The 20840-nt window shown below is 45.4% G+C and overlaps 1 protein-coding gene and 2 long non-coding RNA genes across 3 annotated transcripts in view; all 3 read left to right on the plus strand.

Moving 5' to 3' along the window:
• Positions 1-20840, plus strand: part of LOC139790750 (ankyrin repeat domain-containing protein 26-like) — a 678272-nt gene that overhangs the window by 59052 nt on the left and 598380 nt on the right. The window lies entirely within an intron of this gene.
• On the plus strand, positions 2939-4237 carry LOC139790762 (uncharacterized). The gene is made up of 3 exons (XR_011723623.1): positions 2939-3102; positions 3720-3826; positions 4173-4237. It is a non-coding gene; the product is annotated as an uncharacterized lncRNA (long non-coding RNA).
• Positions 10061-12130, plus strand: LOC139790729 (uncharacterized). The gene is made up of 4 exons (XR_011723600.1): positions 10061-10161; positions 10367-10584; positions 11133-11196; positions 12008-12130. It is a non-coding gene; the product is annotated as an uncharacterized lncRNA (long non-coding RNA).

Here is a 20840-nt window from a genome sequence, read left to right on the forward strand (position 1 = left end):
AAAAATCCCCTTTATCCTGGCCCAAACCAGGACACTTGGTATCTTTGTCTTTGACACAGTCCAAGGTTTGTATGTGGTAAAGTGCTCTGCAAAAGAGACTGAGGTGTCTGTCACTTATTCCATGTGGTTTGGCCCAGAAAGTTTTATCTGATTTCTGAAGGACAGTAGAAATAACGGACTGCGTTTCTATAGAAACAATGTCTGCATTACTATAGAAACAATGTCTGCATTTATATAGAAACAATGTCTGCAGTAATGCTGCATTTGGGCTTCTTGCTGCTCACTGTGCTTCCCTTACTTGTAACAAAGAACTCTTTTGGTTAGAAAAGATCTTTAAAATGAGGTCCAAGTGTTCCCCCAGTCCTGCTAAGCCCAGTCCTGTCCCTCAGCACCACATCCCCACATCTTTGAAGTCTCCGTAGAGATTGTGACTCAGCCGCTGGTTCCAGTGCCTGACAACTCTTTTGGGGAAAATATTTCTCCTGCCCCTTGTTGAATCTCCTACAGCCCAGGTCCCTCTAGCAGAGCTTCCCGGCTCTCATCAGATCAAGCCTCTCACCCAATTTGGTGTCATTTGCACCTAATCCCCTCATCCACTGATAAAGATGTTGAAGAGAACTGGTGCAGAGCCCTGGGGACCACCCTGGGGACCACCACTGGGTTTAACTCCATCCATCAGCATGCTGCCAATTCTGATTGCTTCTGGAACTTACCCTGCATGAATATAGGTATATCTATAGATATACAAGGGGGATGTGACGTCCCTTTAGGAGAAGGATGAACTTTTTAATTGCTATTTTCAAGGGGGGGAGCAAGCGAAGGGATCCAGAGAGTGCCTGAAAGGAGTGGGAGGGTAAGTGTCAGTTCTTACAGTGGAGAAGATTGTGTAAAGTTACATGGTTTGTGTTCATTTCCTAGGAGGAGGGAAGGTATGAAATGTACTGACAGCTCTTTGGGTAGTGGGTATGTGCAGACAGAGGCATTCCCTGAGCTCTTCAGCATAAAAACTCAGGTGAGTGCTGTGGAATCTTGCTGTTCTTTTACAGCTGCAGGAGTTGGAAGAACATCTTCAGCATGAGCATTCAATTTGTGACTTGAAGATTGCTCTGGAAAATAAGGAAAGAGAAAAAAGAGATTGTTTCCAGAGACTGGAAGACCTCCTGTTGGCATCTTCTGGGAGAACTATTGCAATGAAACACCTGGAGGGACGGATACAGTGGTGAGAGAGTGGCACAGGGGACCAAGGTGTCTGCTGCTGTCTGGGGTGGTGAAGATGCTTCTGTTTGTGCTTTGCCTGCTGTTCTTTAAGAATTGGTGCTCTGGTGGTTCCTTGTAATAAGAACTGTGTTTCTGTTTAAGCCTTGAAGCTAAAAATGCCCGACTGCAAGCCACAGTTGTGCAGCAAAACAGTACAATTGAAACCCTTCTGCAAGGCTCACCCCTGGTAAGCTGCTCATAAACTGCTGTCTTTTTCCCAGTTGCTGTGGGGCCTTTGGAATATTTTTATTTTTTTCTGGGTTGATGTTTGGACTCGGTGATCTCAGAGCTCTTTTCCAAATTGTGGGATTCTGAAATCCTGGCCAGGAGCAGAGAGGCTTCTGAAAGTGTTCTCTGTGTTATTCTTTCCCTAGAGCAAAGTGGCAGGGTGAGTGGGGGAATTCCTTCTTTGAGGAAGCTTTTTCTCTATCCTGTTCTGTCCCACAGTGTTCCTTCCTTAGCAGCTTGGATAAATAAGTGCTGAGAGGGAGGGATTCTTTCTAAATAAGAAGAATTCTTCCCCGTGGTAGCTCCTGGGTTCTCCCTTGGTTGCTGGAGGATGCACAAGTGCCTCAAGGAGTAAATCTGTGCCCCTGACATTGGGCAGGTTGAAAAAAAAAAGGTTCCCTTTTTAATTTGTGGTGGGTAAAAGTGTGCTACCTGCTTCAGGAGCAGGCAGCTTCCCAGGACAGAATGGAAGAAATCAGAGCCCACGACCACGAAGCAGAGAGAAAGCTGCTGCTCAGCAGAATGGGAGACCTGAAACAGGAATTAGAGAGTGAGAAATACACCCTGAGAGAGAGCATTGTCCTAAAGGAAAAATATGAAAAGCTGTATCTGGAGGAAGTGAAAAAGAGAAGATGGTTACAAAATGAACTGGAAAGGTAGGTACATGCTTTTTGGAGTGGTAACAAGAGTTTCCTTTTTTCCTCCTGTGTTTTCCTGCTAGGGTTCCTCTTCTACATCTGGTCAGCATTACATCTGTAAGCCTGAGATGGCATATTTGTGAGGAAGGTTCCTTTAACCCTCCCTCTGTCTTAATATCTCTTGAGCATTCCAAGACTAACACCACTAATCGTGGAATTAATGTTGGTGGTTTTTTTTTAATTAATTGTACTTTACCAGTCAGCCTTTTTGCCAGTCTCTAATAATTTCCTCCTTATATTCAGTGAGTGGCAAAAAAAAACCAAACCATGAATTTTATGTCCTGTACTGTTTGAATAAGGATGTGCCCTACAGAGAACAGAATTTAATTCTATGAAGGAAGAAAGTGAATATTTTTTTTTTCTGGCTTCCATTTGAGGCTTATGGTTTGAACTTTCCATGGGAAAGGGTGTTGTTGCGCAGGTGTTCTCTGCCTTTTGGAAAAAGCTGTGTAAGCACAGAGCATTCGCAGATTTGAAGCTCTCATGCTGAGAAGTCTCAAGTGTTGGTTGCTGCTCCTTGTGGGAAATGTGACTGCTGAGAAATCCTAAAAAAACCCTCAGCTGTTCAGGGTGTGGTCACTCCTAATCCCTTCAACTTTCACAAGTTGAATAATAACCAAAGACCTGGGGGGGTGGGGGGAGGGTAACTGGGCCAAAGTGACTCCCAAAGATAACTCTTGGTACGTCTCTGATTTTTTTCAGAGTTGAGGAAAACCAAGGAAAAGCCAAAAGAAAGCTTTGTGGGAAGCTTGTTCTTTCCCTTTCCATCAGTGAAGATCTGGATGTCAGTGCTGGGCAGTGTCTGGGACATTCTGGGAACACTCTTTCTCTAAGTTCAAGTTTAGGAGGAAGCTTCCCAAGTTCACCCACAGGAACAGAATCCTTGGGGAACAACATTTGCACCCATTATGCAGCTCAGGTAAAAAATGTGAAATCCCACCCTTAGCATCTGTAAGCCAAGTTGTGCTTTTTAACCTTAAAGTTACAACTCGTTTGTAGTGATTACTCATGGTGTAACTCCTCCTCATCACAACACTCCGCATCTAGGTGTGGTAGGGGTGAAGAGTCTTGGTTTTGAGGGTTGTTCTCTTTTCCAAGAGCACTCAGGGTTTTGAGGAGTTTTTGAGGGCAGTGGGAGCTTAAAAACCTTGCAGAAAAGGGGGCAAGTGAATTAATGCTTGGGAAAAAGGAAAGAGCTGCCAGTTTCCAAGGGGCAGTCTTTCCCTTTTCTCCTTTTCTGCATAAGGAAAAAATAGAAGTAGAAATTTAGAGCAGTTTGGCTGAGAGAAGAGCAAGAGGGAGAGAGGATGTGAATCAAAATCACCTCTTTGCCTTTGCTTGGGTGGGGGCATCTCTTTCCATTGTTAGCTATTGGCTTGTTGGGTGGGAAATGTGATGAAATATTCTCAGGAATCGGGTCCCTTGGCTTTCTGTGGAAGTTGGCTGAGAGGTGGAGGTGTAGAGCAGCTGCTAAGGGGAGAAGATGAGGTGCATGTCCTGTGCCCTGTGTGCCATCTGCTTTTTCTGTTTTGAAAGTCTGAGAGTGACAGAAAGAAAGAGAAGGAAGAGCTGAGCTGCCCTCTCCAAGTGCATCTGGACAGAGAGCTGGAAATAAACATGGAAGTGGAGGAAGAGTCTGAGAGGTGGGGCATGTTCGTATCCCTGAGTACAATTCAAGCTGAATTCAATTTGAATGTAGAACTGGGTGTGCAGAAGAGTTGGTGAGGAAATTCCATCCTCATCTTAGTCCTAGCAAGACTCTGCTCTCCATGAGATGAGAGCTGCCAAAGGAGGTTTCCCTGCAGGGAAAATCTGAATTTTTCCACAGGTGAAATTTGGAGCCTCCAGGTGTGGCATAGGAATGCTGGATTTTTGTCTCAGTAATTTCTGTTAAAGACAAAATTTCTGTAATGTTTACACAACAATATGTGAAAAAGGCTGCTTGTTGTTCCTTTGCTTCATTGTTTTCTTCTCAAATGTGCTTTGTAGCTCTGAGAGCTTCTCAAGCATTAAACAGATGGTAAGGGAATTTGGGGAGCGAATGTCCCTGCATGAGTTGAAGAAAGAAATAAAGGATGTTTATTCTGAAATGGCCAATGAAGTTGCTAAAATGAACACAAAGGTGAGCTCTGATTTGTGTGAGGCTTTTTGGTGGTGGTGGTGTTTTTTCTCCTGGAAAAACTCTTACTCTTTCCCAAGGCTTCTTTTCACATTGTTAATTTTTTTGTTTGTTTTTTTTTCTGAGCTGTGTTTTGGAATGGATTTGGCTTTCCATGGTGCTGCAGCAGTAGATGAGTGTGCCCAAAGTTTTTTCTTCTGGAAAAACTGTCTTACTCTTTCCTAACGCTTTCCAATTGCTTCCCTGGGCAGGACGCTGTGAGGTGATGCAGAAAATGTTGTGGAATTTGTTTCAACCCTGGTTTCAGCCCAGTGGAATTTGTTTCAAACCCTGGCTTCAGCCCAGCCTTTCCCTTCTCCTGGGCACCCAAAAAAGTGCTTTTTGAGGTGGTTATTACTGTTTGAGTAGCATGAAAGAAAAGTCCCCTGCCCTGGCAGGGGCTCATGATTAGGCCAAAAGTTTCTTGAGTTTTTGTCTTCCAAGAGAAAGAGTTATTTTGGATGACAGGGAAGGTGATTACATCGAGGCAGAGTTAAATAGAATCACAGAAAATTATTAAGGGTTGGAAGGGACCAGCCCGTGCCAGTGCTCTGTCACCCTCACAGGGAAAAAAAAAAAAAATCTTTTTATTTATATGGAACCTCCTATTCTCAAGCATTCATTGTCTCTTTTCCTGTCAAATAAATCAAGGTTCTTCCTTCTGTTAGAGCCTCTTTCAAGTGCCCACCGTGCCAGTTTCCTCCCCTTTTAATGACTGACAGGATATCAGGTTTGATGTTCAATAGATACAGAAAATTTTGCTTCTGGAGGGGGGAAGAGAAGGACAGAGCTGTAGGTGACCATTGGGACCTTACAAAAGGCTGACATTTCCTGCGCATTTTTTTAAACAGACTGCAGCTTTCACCTAAAGAGGAGAATACATCTTTGTCCTTCAGTAAAAGCCATCTTCTGAACTAATATTTAAAAATTTCTCAGTGTAGAGGGAAAAAAAAGATGGTGTGTTTCTCAGTGCCATAACGAAGCTTGAGTGTGTTGTAAAAATTCCTCTACAGCATGAGAGGTGGTTTTTGTGCTGAAACCAGGAGGTTTGGCTGTGTTTGACTTCCTATGAGCTTTTCCAGTGCTTTTCCAGGAAATGGGAAAATGGGGAAAATGCTGCCAGTTTGGTGCCTACTGCAGGAGAAGGGCTGGGAACCTGAGGAATCCTATCAGAAATGATGTTATAGGTGTTCTTGATTAAAAGGAAGCCCCTGGTTTCACTCTGATTTTAATACTGGGTCAGCAGATGATAAATCCAGTCCGGGTGCCCAGCCCTTTACCAATATTTTTTCTTCTTTTGGCTTCTGCTGAGTTCCTTTTCTTGTGTGTGTTTTTTTCTGTCTACAGCTCGACAAACTTTCTTGCCAGCTGAAAGAAGAGCCTAAGGCAGGCAGGATGGGAGGAGAAACACAAAAGTGGACCAGCAAGTGGAGATGAACACCCTGAAAAATACAAATACACCCTGAGAAAGAGCGTTGTTCTAAAGGAAAAATATGAAAAGCTGTATCTGGAGGAAGTGACAAAGAGAAGATGGTTACAAAATGAACTGGAAAGGTAGGTACAGGCTTTTTGGAGTGGTAACAAGAGTTTCCTTTTTTCCTCCTGTGTTTTCCTGCTGGGGTTCCTCTTCTACACCTGGTCAGCATTATGTTTGTAAGCCTGAGATGGCATATTTGTGGGGAAAGTTCCTTAAGACACTTTGCCTTCATTAGAACTCTCTTAATTTCTCTTGAGTGTTCCAAGAGTCACAGCAATGATCATGGAATTAATAGGGTTTTCTTCGTGGATTCTGTTTCCAAAGGGAATGTATAGCAAAAAAGATGAATTTCATGTCCCTTATTGAATAAGGAGAGGCCCCTGCAGAGCACAGAATTTGATTCTGTGAAGGAAAAAAAAAAAATGTCTTTTTTTGGCTTCTATTTTATCAGTTTGTCTGAGGTTTCAGCTCCCCATGGGAAAGGGAGGGTAGCTCAGAGTTGGTTTTCTCTGTGTTTTGGAAGAAGCACAGAGCATTCACAGGTAGCTTTGAAGCTCTCGTGCTGAGAAGTCCCAAGTCCTTGGTTTGATTGCTAATATATAAGCTCTCCAAAACCCCTCAGGTCAAATTCTGGGTTGGGTCACTCCTAATCCTTTTTTCAGAAATCAACAAATAATCAGAGACTATGAGTAACTCTGCCAAAGTGTTCCTGCCAGAGATAATTCTTGGGATGTGTCTGAATTTTTTCAGAGCTGATGATGAACTACCAAAAGCCAACACTGCACTCCATGAGAAGGGCATCAGAAGAAGCATTTCAGTCACAAGCAGCTTGGAGAGCAGAATTCTGGGTCCAAGTCCAGCTCAGCTTTCAACTCACCTGGGACATCCTGGCAAAGAGTTTGGCACTGAACAGGAATCTAAGTCCAGTTGGTGGGAATCTTCATTTGATCAAAGTTCTCCTTCATTGCAGTGCTGATATTTCCCAGAAAGACTCTGATGGGCTGATAGATGAGGATTATGCTTTTATTCACAGCTATTCCAAGCCTCCAAACTTAAAAATTTGCTGTCGGGTCACTGATCACGTTATTTCCTTACACCTCCCACTCCACAACAAGCCCCATGTTCTTCTCCTCAGGATTTATGCTGCAACCCTCCAAGCTGACCAAGTCAAAAGTCAAATTCTACACCAACCCTGCACTGCCTCCCCCAGAAAGTTCCCGCAGGGAAGTTTTGTGCTGAGCAGAACCTCACCATCCCCAAAACTCTCTTCCAACAACCTGGAAGCATCCTGGATCCAAGCACTGGCACCTCACTGACTGTGTCTTAGTGTGCCAGAGAAATGTTGGCGATGTCCGTCATAGCTGAGCGATGCCTGGTGCAGAATGTTCTACAGACCACTGCCTTGTGCCATGCAAACTTACCCTCTGCTTGAAGCCCAGACCTAAGAGGGGTGGCATCCCAGGGAGGAGGCTCAAAGTGAACCATCTTCAAAAGGTACAGTGAGAAACAGCTTCCAGGTAAACCTTCAAGCTGGACTTTTAGATCATCCCATAGATCCCTCTCCCGAAGCGAATCCCCAGGGTTCTCCTCAAAGAAAACCAAAGATTGGAATCTCACCCAAGAGCTCCCGGAACTGTTGACAAAGAAGAGAAGCTCTAAAATTTCCCTGTCTTCCAAAAGGTAGAGTGAGAAACAGCCTCCAGGTAAACCTTCAAGCTGGACTTTTAAATCATCCCATAGATCCCTCTCCTGAAGCGCTTTGGCAACACATTAAAAAGAGCATCCTGCAGTCCTCTGAAGAATCCCCAGGGTTCTCCTAAAAAAAAACCCCAAAGATTGCTTTGAGGAAAACAGCTGAGAGATCCAATAATTGTTGACAAAGAGAAGAGAACCTCTAAAATTTCACTGTCTTCCAAAAGATGCAGTGAGAAACAGCTTTGATGAAAACACCACGGTGCAGTCATCAGCACCCTGTAGAAGAAGAAAGAAAAGTCAAACTGCTCACACTACTGAACTATAACTCTGCTCTGCTTTGCTGGAAAAATCCTTGGAAGAATACAGTGGTTTTCTCTGGAGGTGAACTTTCCATGTGTCATGACCAGCAAAAAAAAAAAAAAAAAAGCCTATAGGAAGCCTCTGACAACTCTGGGGTGCAGGTATGTGAAGCCAAATATTTTGAATTAGAGTCCAGACTGCTAAGTAACATTATAGAGTAAATGGAGAGTAATTACAGAGTCAATTATAGAGTAAGTTATACAATAAGGTAAAGAAAATTAGCAGAAAGTGACTAATGGTGATGGCGGAGTCATTCAGAGGAAGGTGGTGTTTCTGTCTGAAGTTAGGTACAGTTTTCTAAGGATGGGGAAAAATCTTTTCCACGATGCTGGGTATTTCCTGCTGCTTTATTTCCAGCTGGGCTATGTTGTTCCTGCAAACAATGCAGTCAAATGCATTTTTTTTCCCCCATACAAAATACGCGTTGAAGTGAAGAAGGAGATTTGTCTGTAAAAGGCTGATGTGTGTGACTAAACATACTTGGTCTTCCTCTTTGTAAGAGAAAACTCATGCAAAAAAAACCTTGGAATTTGGTGACCTTTGATGCTTTCCCTGCATCTGCAAAACATGTGTGTGTTGGGCCATGCTAAGAAGTGTTTGAAAAGATTTTTTTCTGAGGGTATTTCTGAGGGGAATAGGGCAGGCATGTTGGTGTTGGGCATCTGGGGCAGGGCTGGGCAGAAGGGTCTGAAGTCCTGTGTAACACCTCAGGGGAGAGTGGAGCACATTATTCCAACTTTTGGGACATGGTTTAGTGGTGTTGGTTTCCCAGTTGGACTGGAGGATCCTAGAGGTTTTTTCCAGCCTTAATGATTTTGTGGTTCTGTGATTCTGTCCCCATAGGAGGCATTGGCCCAGCTCCAGAGGGAAAGCCAGCTGGCTTCCATCAGCTGCTGTACAGGGATGCTTTAATGACATTTTCCACAAACTCTGCTGAAAAGCAAGTTTCCACGCTGGAAAAAATGAGCAAGGAATTAAAGGCCAAGTGTGCTGGTCTTAAACTATGAGGCTGAAAAACTAAAAAAAAGGGAGGTAAAGGACACGCTTTTTGCAACGTTGAGGGCTCTGAGCAGTGTTTTGCTGTTCATGACTGCATTCTGTCTTTTGGGACCTGCCTGTTCCTCAAAAAAGTCAATTTCAGCCACTAAGCTTTCTCTTCTCTGTTTTGTGATGTGCAGCAATCTTTAAATTTCTTCTTTGTGGCTGTGTTAGGCTAATTAACTGGTCAGAAGACTGATTAGAATGTTAAAGTTTTTTTCTGCAAATTCCACCAGTCCCAGGCAGAGGGTTTAAAGGTTGAAAAGTTCTATACCCATTTAGTTAATTTTTATTTTCTGGAAAACAGGAACTAGTCCTGTTGAGTAATTAGACACTGTTTGTCTGTGAATAGTGATGTGAACAGTGCTTTAAAATTCCATTTCTTTCTTCGTCTGAACCCCGGAGTGATTGAGTGAGGTGAATACCTGCATGTGTCAGATAACCACCTTATTCTTCATTTTTCAGTTTCTTTAAGAGGGAAGAGGGGGAAGAACTCCAGGAGTGCTGTCAATGGTTTTCCCCTGTGAATCACTTTACATTTCTAGTGCCAAAATACCAGGTTCCTTTGGGAGATGGTAGTTCTGTGGGTGGCTGGAGGAAAGGAGGGACTGTCCAGATTTATGAAAGTTGTTACTCTAAAATTACCTTGGTATTAATTTAATGTATTCATTTAATGTAAGCAATATTAATTTAACTTAATGTATTGGTTTAATTCTTTGTAGAATGCCAAAAGAGACCAAAGAACCATCTCATACAAAGTCCTGCCTTTAGTCACCAGAGTAATATCTGCAGTCAAACTATGGCTCTTGCATCAAACAGATTGCTTTGAGTTCTGTTAAAAAAAATAACATGATTCAGTGTATGGTGGTGTATTGTTCAAAAAGTATAACATTATCTATAACATATATTATTTTTTAATGTATTAGAAAACAGAAATCTCCATGAGCTGCTGCTGATAGTTTGGAGGTGCTGACTGCTGGTGGCAGGCAAAATTTTCCTACTTTTTGAATTCAAGACAGTTGTAACTGTATAATCAAATAAGTTAAAAGACAGAATTCATGTTCTTATAACTTTTTTCATGCTTTTTTCATAACTTTTCTTATAACCATTTCATCAGGGCAATGTCAGAGAGGTGACATTGGAAAGCTCTCTGTGGCAGAAGTTCACTGGAAGTTGCTACGAGGCGCTGCAGGAACCTGGAGGAAGCCAACCTGGGCTTGGAAAAGGAATTGGGAGAGGTTAAATCCAAGGTACATGAAGTTGTCCCAGAATTCCAGAGCAAACTCCATTCACTGATTGCTTTGAAGCTTTAGTGCTGAGCAGCCCCAAGTCTTGGTAACTCTTTCAGGTTTGACTGCTATGATACAGGCTCCCCAGAACCCTTCAGGTCAAACGGGTTTGGTCATTCCTAATCTGTTCCTGCCAGAGATAATTCTTTGTGTCTTTGTGTTTCAGAACTGATGAAAAAAAAAAAAAAGGAAAAGCCAACAGAAGGCTTCGTGGAAGAGAAAAGAACACGCGTGGAAGTGGCTGCAAATCCAGTTCACCATTCAACTCATCTGGGACATCCTGGCACCAGTCTGATTCTGAACAGAAGTCCAGTAGGAAGCATCCCCAGCTCACCCATAGGAGCAGAATCCTTGATGAACAGGATTTCCTCTTCTGCAGACAAGGTAAACATTTTGAAATCCCATCCTCAGCTACTGCTGAAGAGCATGTGTATGCAAGGTTGTGCTTTTTAGCCTAAATTACAACTCATTTGCAGGGATTACCCATGGTGTGTCTCCTCCTCATCCCAACACAACATCTAGGTGTGCTAGGGGTGAAAAGTTTGGGTTTTGAGGTTGTTTTCCAAGAGTGCCCAGAAACCAAAGATGATGCCATAGGATGGTTCCAGCTAAGCTTCAAATTAAATTTTCTTATCTAGGATGTATGACTATAATAAATAAATCTGCAATAAATCTCACTTTATACTTCATTGTGGGAGATCCACTGTGTAGGAGGCATTTGGGTTTTTATGGGGTTCTCCTGGAGAAGCTGTGAATTTGGTCACTGCTCTTCCTTTAGTCCTGGAGAGAGGGCCCTTCCCTCCCCTCTGCTGGTTTATGGCCTCATTTCTTTGGCCCTTGGAGTTACTGCCTGGTTTTGTGTGGACTTGAAGAATGTTTTAGAAGTTTAATATTGCACTCATGTTAATGGTGTGTTTTCTGTATGATTCTAGTACAAGTGGATCCTGGATGAATTTGTCTCTGAAGAACCTGGACATGGTAATGTGTCATGTTAGAGTAAGTAAAAAGATGACTGCTCCTAACTCTTGAAAGCAACATCTTGAAAGCTGTTTAGTTCCTGTGCTAAGCACAGGGTTTTTTCTGCTAGCTTTACACTTACTTGAACATGGCAAGTTTCTGCTCTGTAGAGCTCTAAGCAGCTGCCTGAAAAAAAACCCAAAACCAGCACAAAGGAAACTGACCTATTTCCTCCACACAGGTACACTTAGCTAAAGCTGAAGTCACCTTTCACTGGAGTTAATCCTGAATCACAAACATAAAAGGAGCCCTACACAGAGTTTCACAGACTTCAGCCATCACTTCTCCTCCCGTGTCCAGTGATTGCCTTCAGCACTGACCCATAACACACCCCCTGCTGTCAGTTCTTGGTCTTTGCTGCCCTTTACTCATTGCTTGTGTTTGTAGCTCCTCTGTTTCAGTCTTTTTATTTGAATAGGCAAGAAGAGGCTAATCAGTGACAAAAGTTCTCCTTTCTTCAGAGAAAGATCACTCAGTAGTGTTCAGGCAATCGTCAGGGGAGTTGAATGTTTGTCATCCATGGCATCAAACATGTTCTGTGACATGAGGCCAGATGCCCCAGGAGGAATTGCACCTATTTTGTAATGATTACTCCAGAGTCACAGCTTTGCAGTGACTGGTGCTGTTTCAAAGCAGGAAGCCCCTGAGCCAATTTCCTTCTGTTGCTGTCTGCTTTTAATCACGGAGAGTGTTCAGCTCTGGCTTCGTAGCCGTAATGTTCTGACAGTGACCTCTTTGCCCCTCTCTCCTGTAAAAGTAACGTCAGGAATCTTGTCTCTTTTCTTCCCAGACACTGATGAACTTTCAACTACATCTTTGGGAGCTTGTTCCATATCTTGTGATGGATCAGAAGACATGAAAATATGTTTCTGTCAGTCTGAATAAATGTTCTGAGTCTGTTGGATGGATGACAGCCCTGTTGGCTTTCCCTGGTGGTTTTTTGATGCGTAGTCCTCTCCCTCTCCCCCTTCCCTTTTCCCTCCTCTCCCATTGTCTTCCCTCCCCTCCCCCTTCCCTTTTCCCTCTCCCTCTCCTCTCCCTCCCTCTCCCCTTTCTTCCCCCTTCTTCCCCCTCTCCTCTCCATTCCTGTGTAGTCCCCTCCCTCTCTCCTTTCCCACTTTTCCCCCTTTTCCCATTATCCACCTTTTCACAGTCCCCTTTTCCACATTTTTCCCTCTTTCCCCCTTCTCCCTTTTCCCCCTTTTCCCCCTTTTCCCCCTTTTCCCCCTTTTCCCCCTTTTCCCCCTTTTCCCCCTTTTCTTTTCCTTCTTTCCCCCCTTTTCCCCCCTTTTCCCCCCTTTTCCCCCCTTTTCCCCCCTTTTCCCCCCTTTTCCCCCCTTTTCCCCCCTTCCCCCCTTCCCCCCTTCCCCCTTCCCCCTTCCCCCCTCCCCCTCTCCCCCCCTCCCCCCCTCTCCCTTTTTCCTTCTTCCCCTCCTCCCCCTCCTCCCCCTCCTCCCCCTCCTCCCCCTCCTCCCCCTCCTCCCCCCTTTCCCCCTTCTCCTTTCCTCCTTTCTCTTTCTCCATCCCCTTTTCTCCTTCACCATTTTCTCCTTCCCCTTTCTCCTTCCCCTTTTCCCTCCCTCTTTCCTCTTTCCCCTTCCCCTCCCATTCCCCCACTCACCTTCCTTCTTTCTCCTCCCCTTTCCACTCCCCTTTCCCTCCCACTTTCCCCTCCCTTTCCTTCCCTTTTCTTTTTTTCCCTTCCCTGCCGTCCCCACCCTCTCCTTTTTTGTAATTTTTGTAAATAAATTGATTTGGATTTTGGTTTTAAAGTTTTCATCAGTCTCTGACCCTTATTTCTTGCTGCTACCAGTTCTGCTCCTCTTTACCCTTTTTCATTTTCTGCACACCTGCTTTTTGAAATGGAATAGAAAAACCCCATATTTCTGAAGGAAAAAACATAGCCTGCTTTTCAAGAGTGCAGAAAGGGCCTTGGAAGTAGAAAGACTGCTCCAGAAATCACTTGGGCACGAGCAATGTGATCGTGTCCTTTGCTGCGTGTCTGGCATGGCTCAGTTTGGAGTGCCAGAGCTCAGCTCCAGTTCCCTGTTGTGGGCCAGAGGGTTCATTTTCCTAAGGAAAGCACATGGACAGTGTATTTCTTCCCAGTGCTTTCTGATGCCACTCAAGTTTCAGAGCCTCATTCTAAAAGAGCCTTCATGGCAGCTCTGCTCTAGAGCTGTCACACGGGGCTCCACACCGAGCCCTCTGATCTGCTCCCTTTCCTTCAGACACAACTCACAGCAGCAAATACTCATCTCACCATCTCCCTTTGGGGATCCAGTCAAAACTTGTGCTGCCTCTGCACAGAATGACTTCTGCAGCCTGACCAGCACCCGACAGACACATCCTGCAGAGGGGGACAGGACTTTCCTATTTGTCAGACAGAAAGAGGAATTTGGATATCCCCAGAGAGAGCATCTCTTCAAGAAACAGGCAGTAAGCTCTAAGGCACAGACAGCTTTGCCATTAAGGTCTCTTATGGAGAAAAGAATTCACTCCTAAATACTTTTGGTGGAAGCATTGGGTCCCTGCAGAGAAATCTCTGGGGGAGTCCTGTTCCCAGCGGGTCCCACAGCCAAGCAGAGAGCATCCCTCCCTTGGTGGTCTGCAGCTGGGACAAAGGACCTCATCAGCAGGTTTTCCAGTCTATTTGCTAGTTTGTGCTTCCTGTATCTATGGTATATCTCTTTATGTCACACCATACCACACTGTCAGTCATTCTGAAGTTAAGAGGATATCATTTTATTTGTGCAGACCTCTGCTTAGTGAGAGGTACGGCTAAAATCTAAGCCAGGTGTGTCCTGGTTTGGGCCAGGATAAAGGTAATTTTCTGTCTTGTACTTTTGCTTTCTTTGCAGCTGCTCCCCACAGACACTGCTGCTGTTGAGAAAGCCAACGCTGCTGCTGTTCCTGCTGCAGACACCACAGCCTCTCCCTCTTGGCACACACAGATACTTGTTGGCCCTGGGAGTGGGAGAAAAGGAAAATCATGGAAATGAGAAATGAGCCTGTTCCAGGCAGGTGAAGGACAAAGAAGGGATTGCTGAAGCAGAGTGGGCAGGGGACAGAAAGGGATGGGGTGCACCTGGCCTTTAGAATGCCCTTTGCCATGCTCTACCATTGTCCTGTTGTAGCCAGACTGGTGATGTCACCCACCCAGGTGGGTGATGTGGTGGGTGGGAAGTTCACGAGATGATGAGGGTCACAGTGCCATCAGTGATCCAAAGTCCTCCTGGCAAGCAGTGACAGTGCCTCAGTGTCCAGAACTTGTGCCAACACTGTTTCCTGTCTTTATAATCCCCCTGTGGGGTGGGACAAAAGGCACTTTCACCCCCTGTGTGGATGAAGACACGCTGGGGACGCCCTTGAGCAACCTCATCTGGTTCATCCTGCCTTGAGCAGGGCACTCAGACAAGGAGATGCTCAGGGGTCTCTTCCAGCCTGAGGTATTCTGTGATTCAGAATGATCTGGAGAATGATAGCGGGAATGATCTGTAGGATCATGGAGCAGGAGGAGCACGGGAAGCTCATCCTTGAGCAGCTCCAAGAGACACTACTGTTGAATGAGGCTGATGCTGTGGATGGGATTAAGAAGGGAGTTCCATGGGGACAGGAGAAGGGTTGGCTTCAGTTGAGTGGAATCATGGAATCATGGAATGGGTTGGATCGGAACTAAATGATCTTGAACCATTCCGACCCAACCCATTCCATGATTCCATTGTTCTTTGACACAGTCCCAGCCAGTTCCAGGCCTGGGCATCTCCACAGCCACCACCAGGGCTTTGTGATGCAGGGTCTGGGTCCTGGACACCACTGTCATGGGGGTCTCCATGGTGACCATATCTAGGAGAGCACCTCCTTCAGGAGTCAGCAGCTGCCCTGGGTGCTCATGGAATATCTGTGGCAGAAAATGCCCAAGATGTCCATGGAGAAGGAGGTGGAAGCCTGCTCCCAGCCCTCCACAAGACCCCAAGGTCAGTGACTGAAGGAAGGGCTGTGGGGAGAGGGCAGCTGTCCCCTGCAGCCCATGGAGGAGCACAGAGGGGCAGATGTGGATCTGCAGCCCTGGAGCACCTTGCACCAGGGTGATGTCAGTTATTAACTGAAATACATAAAATTTTAGAAAAAAGTTACATTTGAGCAATGTGAGCATGTCTGGGGAAAGGGTCAGGAACGTGAGGTTGCTTTTGTCTCTGTGTCCAGAGTGGCTTCAGTTGGGTGGGAGGTGTCCCTACCCATGCATGCAGGGGGTTGGAACAAAATGATCTTGAACCCTTCCAAGCCAATCCATTTCATGGTTTTATGATTCTGTGACATGGTCCCAGACAGTTCCAGGCCACCAGGACTTTGTGATGGGGGAGGTGCAGTTTTTCAGCTGTTCCCTTTACAGCTGAGACCCAGGCCTGATGAGGAGCCATGACAGCATCTTCATATTCTTGTGCTTTTTTAATCCCATCACCCACAGTTGGTTCCATTTCTCCAGGAACCCATAACATTACTGATAGCGTATGGTTAAATGGGGATGGTGCAGCATGCACAAACCTTTGCCTCCCAGGCTTAGAGCATGGCATGTGATAAGGATCTACAGACTCATCATTGTATAGATCACATCTCATGCAGATATTTCTTTCATATCCAAGTGTGGCTGCTTTGACCTGTGGGCAGTTTATTTCCACTTTATAGGGATATTTCTTATGTGTATGAAATGTGTATACTATGTGTATCTCCTAGGTGTGTGAAACAACACTGTACCATGTACCACACTGTTGAAGACCATATCACAACTATGGTTTGTAAGCAGCTGTTACCAAGAATGAACCACAGAGCAACACTAATCCCAGATAAAAAGCCACAGATCACACCCTGCATACCAAAGGTACAGCAGGACTGGTTTAATTTCCAACCCTGTGAAATTTCCAGAGAAAATAGCTTGATTCCCACTCAGCGGAGCCATCTGGGTATCCTTCACTGAAGTCAAAATTCAAACTGTTCATATAAATGAGTTGAATTTTCAAATGGGCTCTAGATATTTAGCTTAAGGCCCACATTTGGTGCCAATAAATCTGTCAGGGTGTTACACTTGGCCGACAATTAACTGAATGACAGAAGCTCTCTATTAATGCCCCTCCCTACCCTGATAAAGAAAGGAGAGAGAATAAGGGAGAGAGACTTATGGGTTGGAAACTAAACTACACAGCTTTAATGAAACAGTAATGATAAAAAGGAAAAATTACTATGGCTGGACTCCTGGGGTCAGCAGGCCTGGTTTAATTCCAGATCACTTGTAGTGGTGATGGTGGGAAGGTGTTTGCCATCTTGGGTTCCTCTCTCATTGTCCTTCAGTTTAAAGCATTTCTAAAGCAGTTTAAAGGAGCTGCAGGCATGGACAGTGTAGGGCAGCCTGCAGGAGAGGTGGCCAAGGGCTCTGGAAGGCTGAAAGGCCCAACAGGACCAAGGGCTTTGTCACCCCAGACGTGGCAGCTGCCTCAAACACCATGGTCTACCAGGAGGAATTTTGTCCTGGGGCTCTGGACTTTCTTTCCCCTTCTTGGGGAGGTCAAGATGTGTCTGAATTTTTTTTTTATTACACGTTTTCATACTCCACTGTCCCTAGGAAGAGTCCTGACTCATAAGAGAGGGATGGGCTCTGCCTTCCCATTGCCTGGGTTTCAGAGTTTGTCCTCAATGCTGCATTAATAAATAAATAATGAAAAATCTTTGCTTTCAGAGCCACCTATACAGAATCTTTGCCTCCCTGCAATCATGGCCTCCAGTGATCTGCTCTAACAAGGCCATGGGGAGGCTCTGGCAGCAATGGTCCTCAGTGGGGCCAAACAATGCTTCAAGGTACTTTCAGGTTCCATTCTGACTTCTGGAGCAGTTTGTTCATTCATCTCTCAGCACAGATATTCTCATCTCAGATATTAAATAGAACTGGGCTGAGAGACTGATCCCTGGGGGACAACACTAGTGACCGGCTGCCAACTGGATCAGCACCATCCAGCACCACTCTCTGGGCTCGGCCCTCCAGCCAGTTCCTAACCCAGCACAGAGTGCCCCTGTCCAAGCTGTGGGCTGACAGCTTTTTCAGGAGAATGCTGTGGGAGACGGTGTCAGAGGCCTTGCTGGCCAAGTAGACCACATCCACAGCCTTCCCCTCATCCACCAGATGGGTCACCTGATCATAAAAGGAGATCAGGTTGGTCAGACAGGACCTGCCCTTCCTAAGCCCATGCTGGCTGGGTCTAATCCCTTGTCCATCCTGCAGGTGCTGTGTGATTGTCCCCAGGATGATCTGCTCCATAACCTTGCCAGGCACTGAGGTCAGGCTGACGGGCCTGGAGTTTCCCGGGTTCTCCTTCTGGACCGTTTTGTGGATTGGCGTGACATTGGCCAACTTCCAATCATCTGGGATGTCCCCAGTGAGCCAGGACTGTTGGTAGATGATTGAGAGAGGCTTGGTGAGCTGTTCTGCCAGCTCCCTCATCACCCTTGGGTGGATCCCATCAGGTCCCATAGATTTGTGGGGATCCAAGCAGCTCAGTAGGTCACTGACTGTTTCCTTCTGGATTACAGGGGGGCTGTTCAGATTCTCGTCTCTTTCTACAAGCTCAAGAAGCCAGCTGTCCTCAGGATAACCTGTCTTGCTGTAGAAAATTGAGGCAAAGAAGGTGTTAAATACCTCAGCCTTTTCTTCATCTTGGATAACTATATTGTTATATATAGTCCAGTAGAGAATGGAGGTTTTCCCTGCCCCTCCTTTTGCTATCAATTCATCTGTAAAAGGACTTTTTGTTATCCTTCACAGAGGTGGTGAGATTCAGTTCAAGTTGTGCCTTTGTCTCTCTAATTTTCTTTCTACAACACCTAACTATATTCCTAAATTCTTCCTGAGTAGTTAGCCCTTTTTTCCACAATCGGTAGGCTCTCTTCTTAACCCTAATTTCTTTCAAAGTCTCCCAGTTCAGCCAGACCGGCTCGCCTTTTCGGCACACCAGGACAGCTGCTCCTGTGCTTTCAGAACTTTCTCCTTGAAGTACGTCCACCCTTCCTGGACCCCTTTGTTTCCAAGGGCTGTTTCCCAGGGTACACTCTGAATCAGTCTTCTGAATAGGCCAAAATCTGCCTTCCGGAAGTCCAACATAGAGGTTTTATTGACAGCCCTCCTTGCATCCCTGAGGATTGAAAACTTGATTATTTCGTGACCACTGTGTCCCAGACATCCACTGACCACCACATCTCCCACCAGCCGCTCTCTGTTTGTGAACGGGAGGTCGAGCGGGGCTCCATCCCTGGTGGGCTCATTCACCGGCTGGAGCAGGAAATTATCCTCTGTACACTCTATGAATTTCCTAGACTGTTGACCCCATGTCCATCCCATGTCAACAAAACCCTGTGATTGGCCTGAACCCCCCTGTTAATCACGTGTTAATTACATGTTAATCACATGTAGATCCCATGTTGACCCCGTGTTGTTCCCATGTCCCTGTGTCACAGTTTAACACTGGCCCGTCAATTAAACCGATGGCAGACGCTCTCTATTAATCTCTCTCTCCTCCACCATAAGAAAGGAGAGAGAATAAGGGAGAGAGACTTATGGGTTGGAGACTAAACTACACAAGTTTAATGAAACAGTAATGAACCCATGAATGGGTTTGCCTTTGCCTGATGCAGGATAAACCCAAACTGTTTTCCCTAGCAGATTCTTTTCATGCACCACAGGCACTTTGTCCCCATCTACTGTGTGTAGAAGATCTGACTGAGCAGGACCAGCTCAAGTGATGGAACCCCTGGTATTAACTAACCAGGTAGCTTTTGCCAAGTGCTTGTCCCAAGTTTTTGAAAGTTCCACCACCCATTGCCTTTAAGGTAGTTTTTAACAGTCCATTGTACCTTTCAGTTTTACCTGAGGCTGGTGCATGATAGGGGATATGGTATATCCACTCAATACCATGTTCTTTGGCCCAGTTATTATTAAGACTGTTTTTGAAATGAGTTCCATTATCTGACTCAATTCTTTCTGGTGTACCATGTCTCCACAAGACTTGTTTCTCTAGGCCCAGAATAGTGTTCCGGGCTGTGGCATGAGGCACAGGATATGTTTCCAGCCATCCTGTACTTGCCTCCACCATTGTAAGCACATAGCGCTTACCCTGGCGGGTTTGAGGCAGTGTGATGTAATCGACTTGCCAGGCCTCCCCATACCTATATTTTGACCATCTCCCTTCATACCACAGAGGTTTCAACCTTTTAGCTTGCTTAATTGCAGCACATATGTCACAGTCGTGGATAACCTGCGCAATAGCGTCCAAAGATAAATCCACCCCTCGGTCACGAGCCCATCGAGATGTTCCATCCCTGCCTTGATGACCTGAAGCGTTGTGGGCCCATTTGGCTAAAAACAGTTCACCTTTATGGTCCCAGTCCAGATCTATTTGGAACACTTCAGCAGCCTCATCTGCTCTTTGGTTGTTTTGATGTTCCTCAGTAGCTCGATATGAAGGTACGCGGGCATCTACGTGACGTACTTTTACATCAAGTTTCTCTAACCTAGCAGCAATGTCTTTCCATAGTTCAGCAGCCCAGATAGGTTTGTCTCTACATTGCCAGTTGTATTGTTTCCACTGCTTTAACCAACCCCATAAGGCGTTTGCTACCATCCATGAGTCAGTATAGAGATAAAGTCTCAGCCACTTTTCTTGTTCAGCAATGTCCAAAGCCAATTGGATGGCTTTGACCTCTGCAAATTGACTTGATTCACCATCTCCTTCATCTGTTTTTGCAACTAGTCATGTAGGATTCCATACGGCAGCTTTCCACCTTCGATGGCCTCCTACCAGACGGCAGGATCCATCAGTGAAAAGAGCATATTGTTTCTCATTCTCTGGTAGTTGATCATATGGTGGGGCTTCTTCAGCCCGTTTTACCAGTTTTTCTGGTGTCATTCCAAAGTGTTCGCCTTCTGGCCAATGTGTTATTGCTTCTACAATTCCTGGACGATCAAGTCTTCCTGTCCTAGCTCTCTGTGAGAGTAGAGCAATCCATTTACTCCAGGTAGCATCGGCAGCATGATGGGAAGATTCTCTACCTGTGTGCATAAAACCCAGTAGAGGTAATCGTGGCACTAGGAGGAGCTGTGCTTCAGTACCAGTCACTTCTGAAGCAGCTCTAACTCCTTCATATGCGGCCAGTATCTCTTTTTCAGTGGCTGTGTAATTGGCTTCGGAGCCTTTGTAGTTTCGACCCCAAAATCCTAGAGGTCGGCCTCGAGTCTCTCCTGGAGCTTTCTGCCAGAGGCTCCATGTAGGACCATCACCTCCATCTCCGGTGTAAAGCACGTTTTTAATGTCTGGCCCTGTTCGAATTGGTCCAAGGGCCATTGCCTGCACAATCTCCTGTCTGATACTCTCAAAAGCAGCTTGTTGATCTGAGCCCCATTTAAAGTCTTTCTTCTTCCAGGTAACCTCGTAGAGAGGTTTCACAGTCTGATTATAAGAAGGAATATACATCCTCCAGAAACCAATAGTTCCTAAGAAGGACTGAGTTTCTTTTTTGGTAGTTGGTGGGGCCATAGCTGTTATTTTGTTAATCACGTCCATTGGGATGTGGGGACGTCCATC

Source organism: Heliangelus exortis, unplaced genomic scaffold (genome assembly GCF_036169615.1).
Source record: "Heliangelus exortis unplaced genomic scaffold, bHelExo1.hap1 Scaffold_135, whole genome shotgun sequence".
Classification (NCBI taxonomy): domain Eukaryota; kingdom Metazoa; phylum Chordata; class Aves; order Apodiformes; family Trochilidae; genus Heliangelus; species Heliangelus exortis.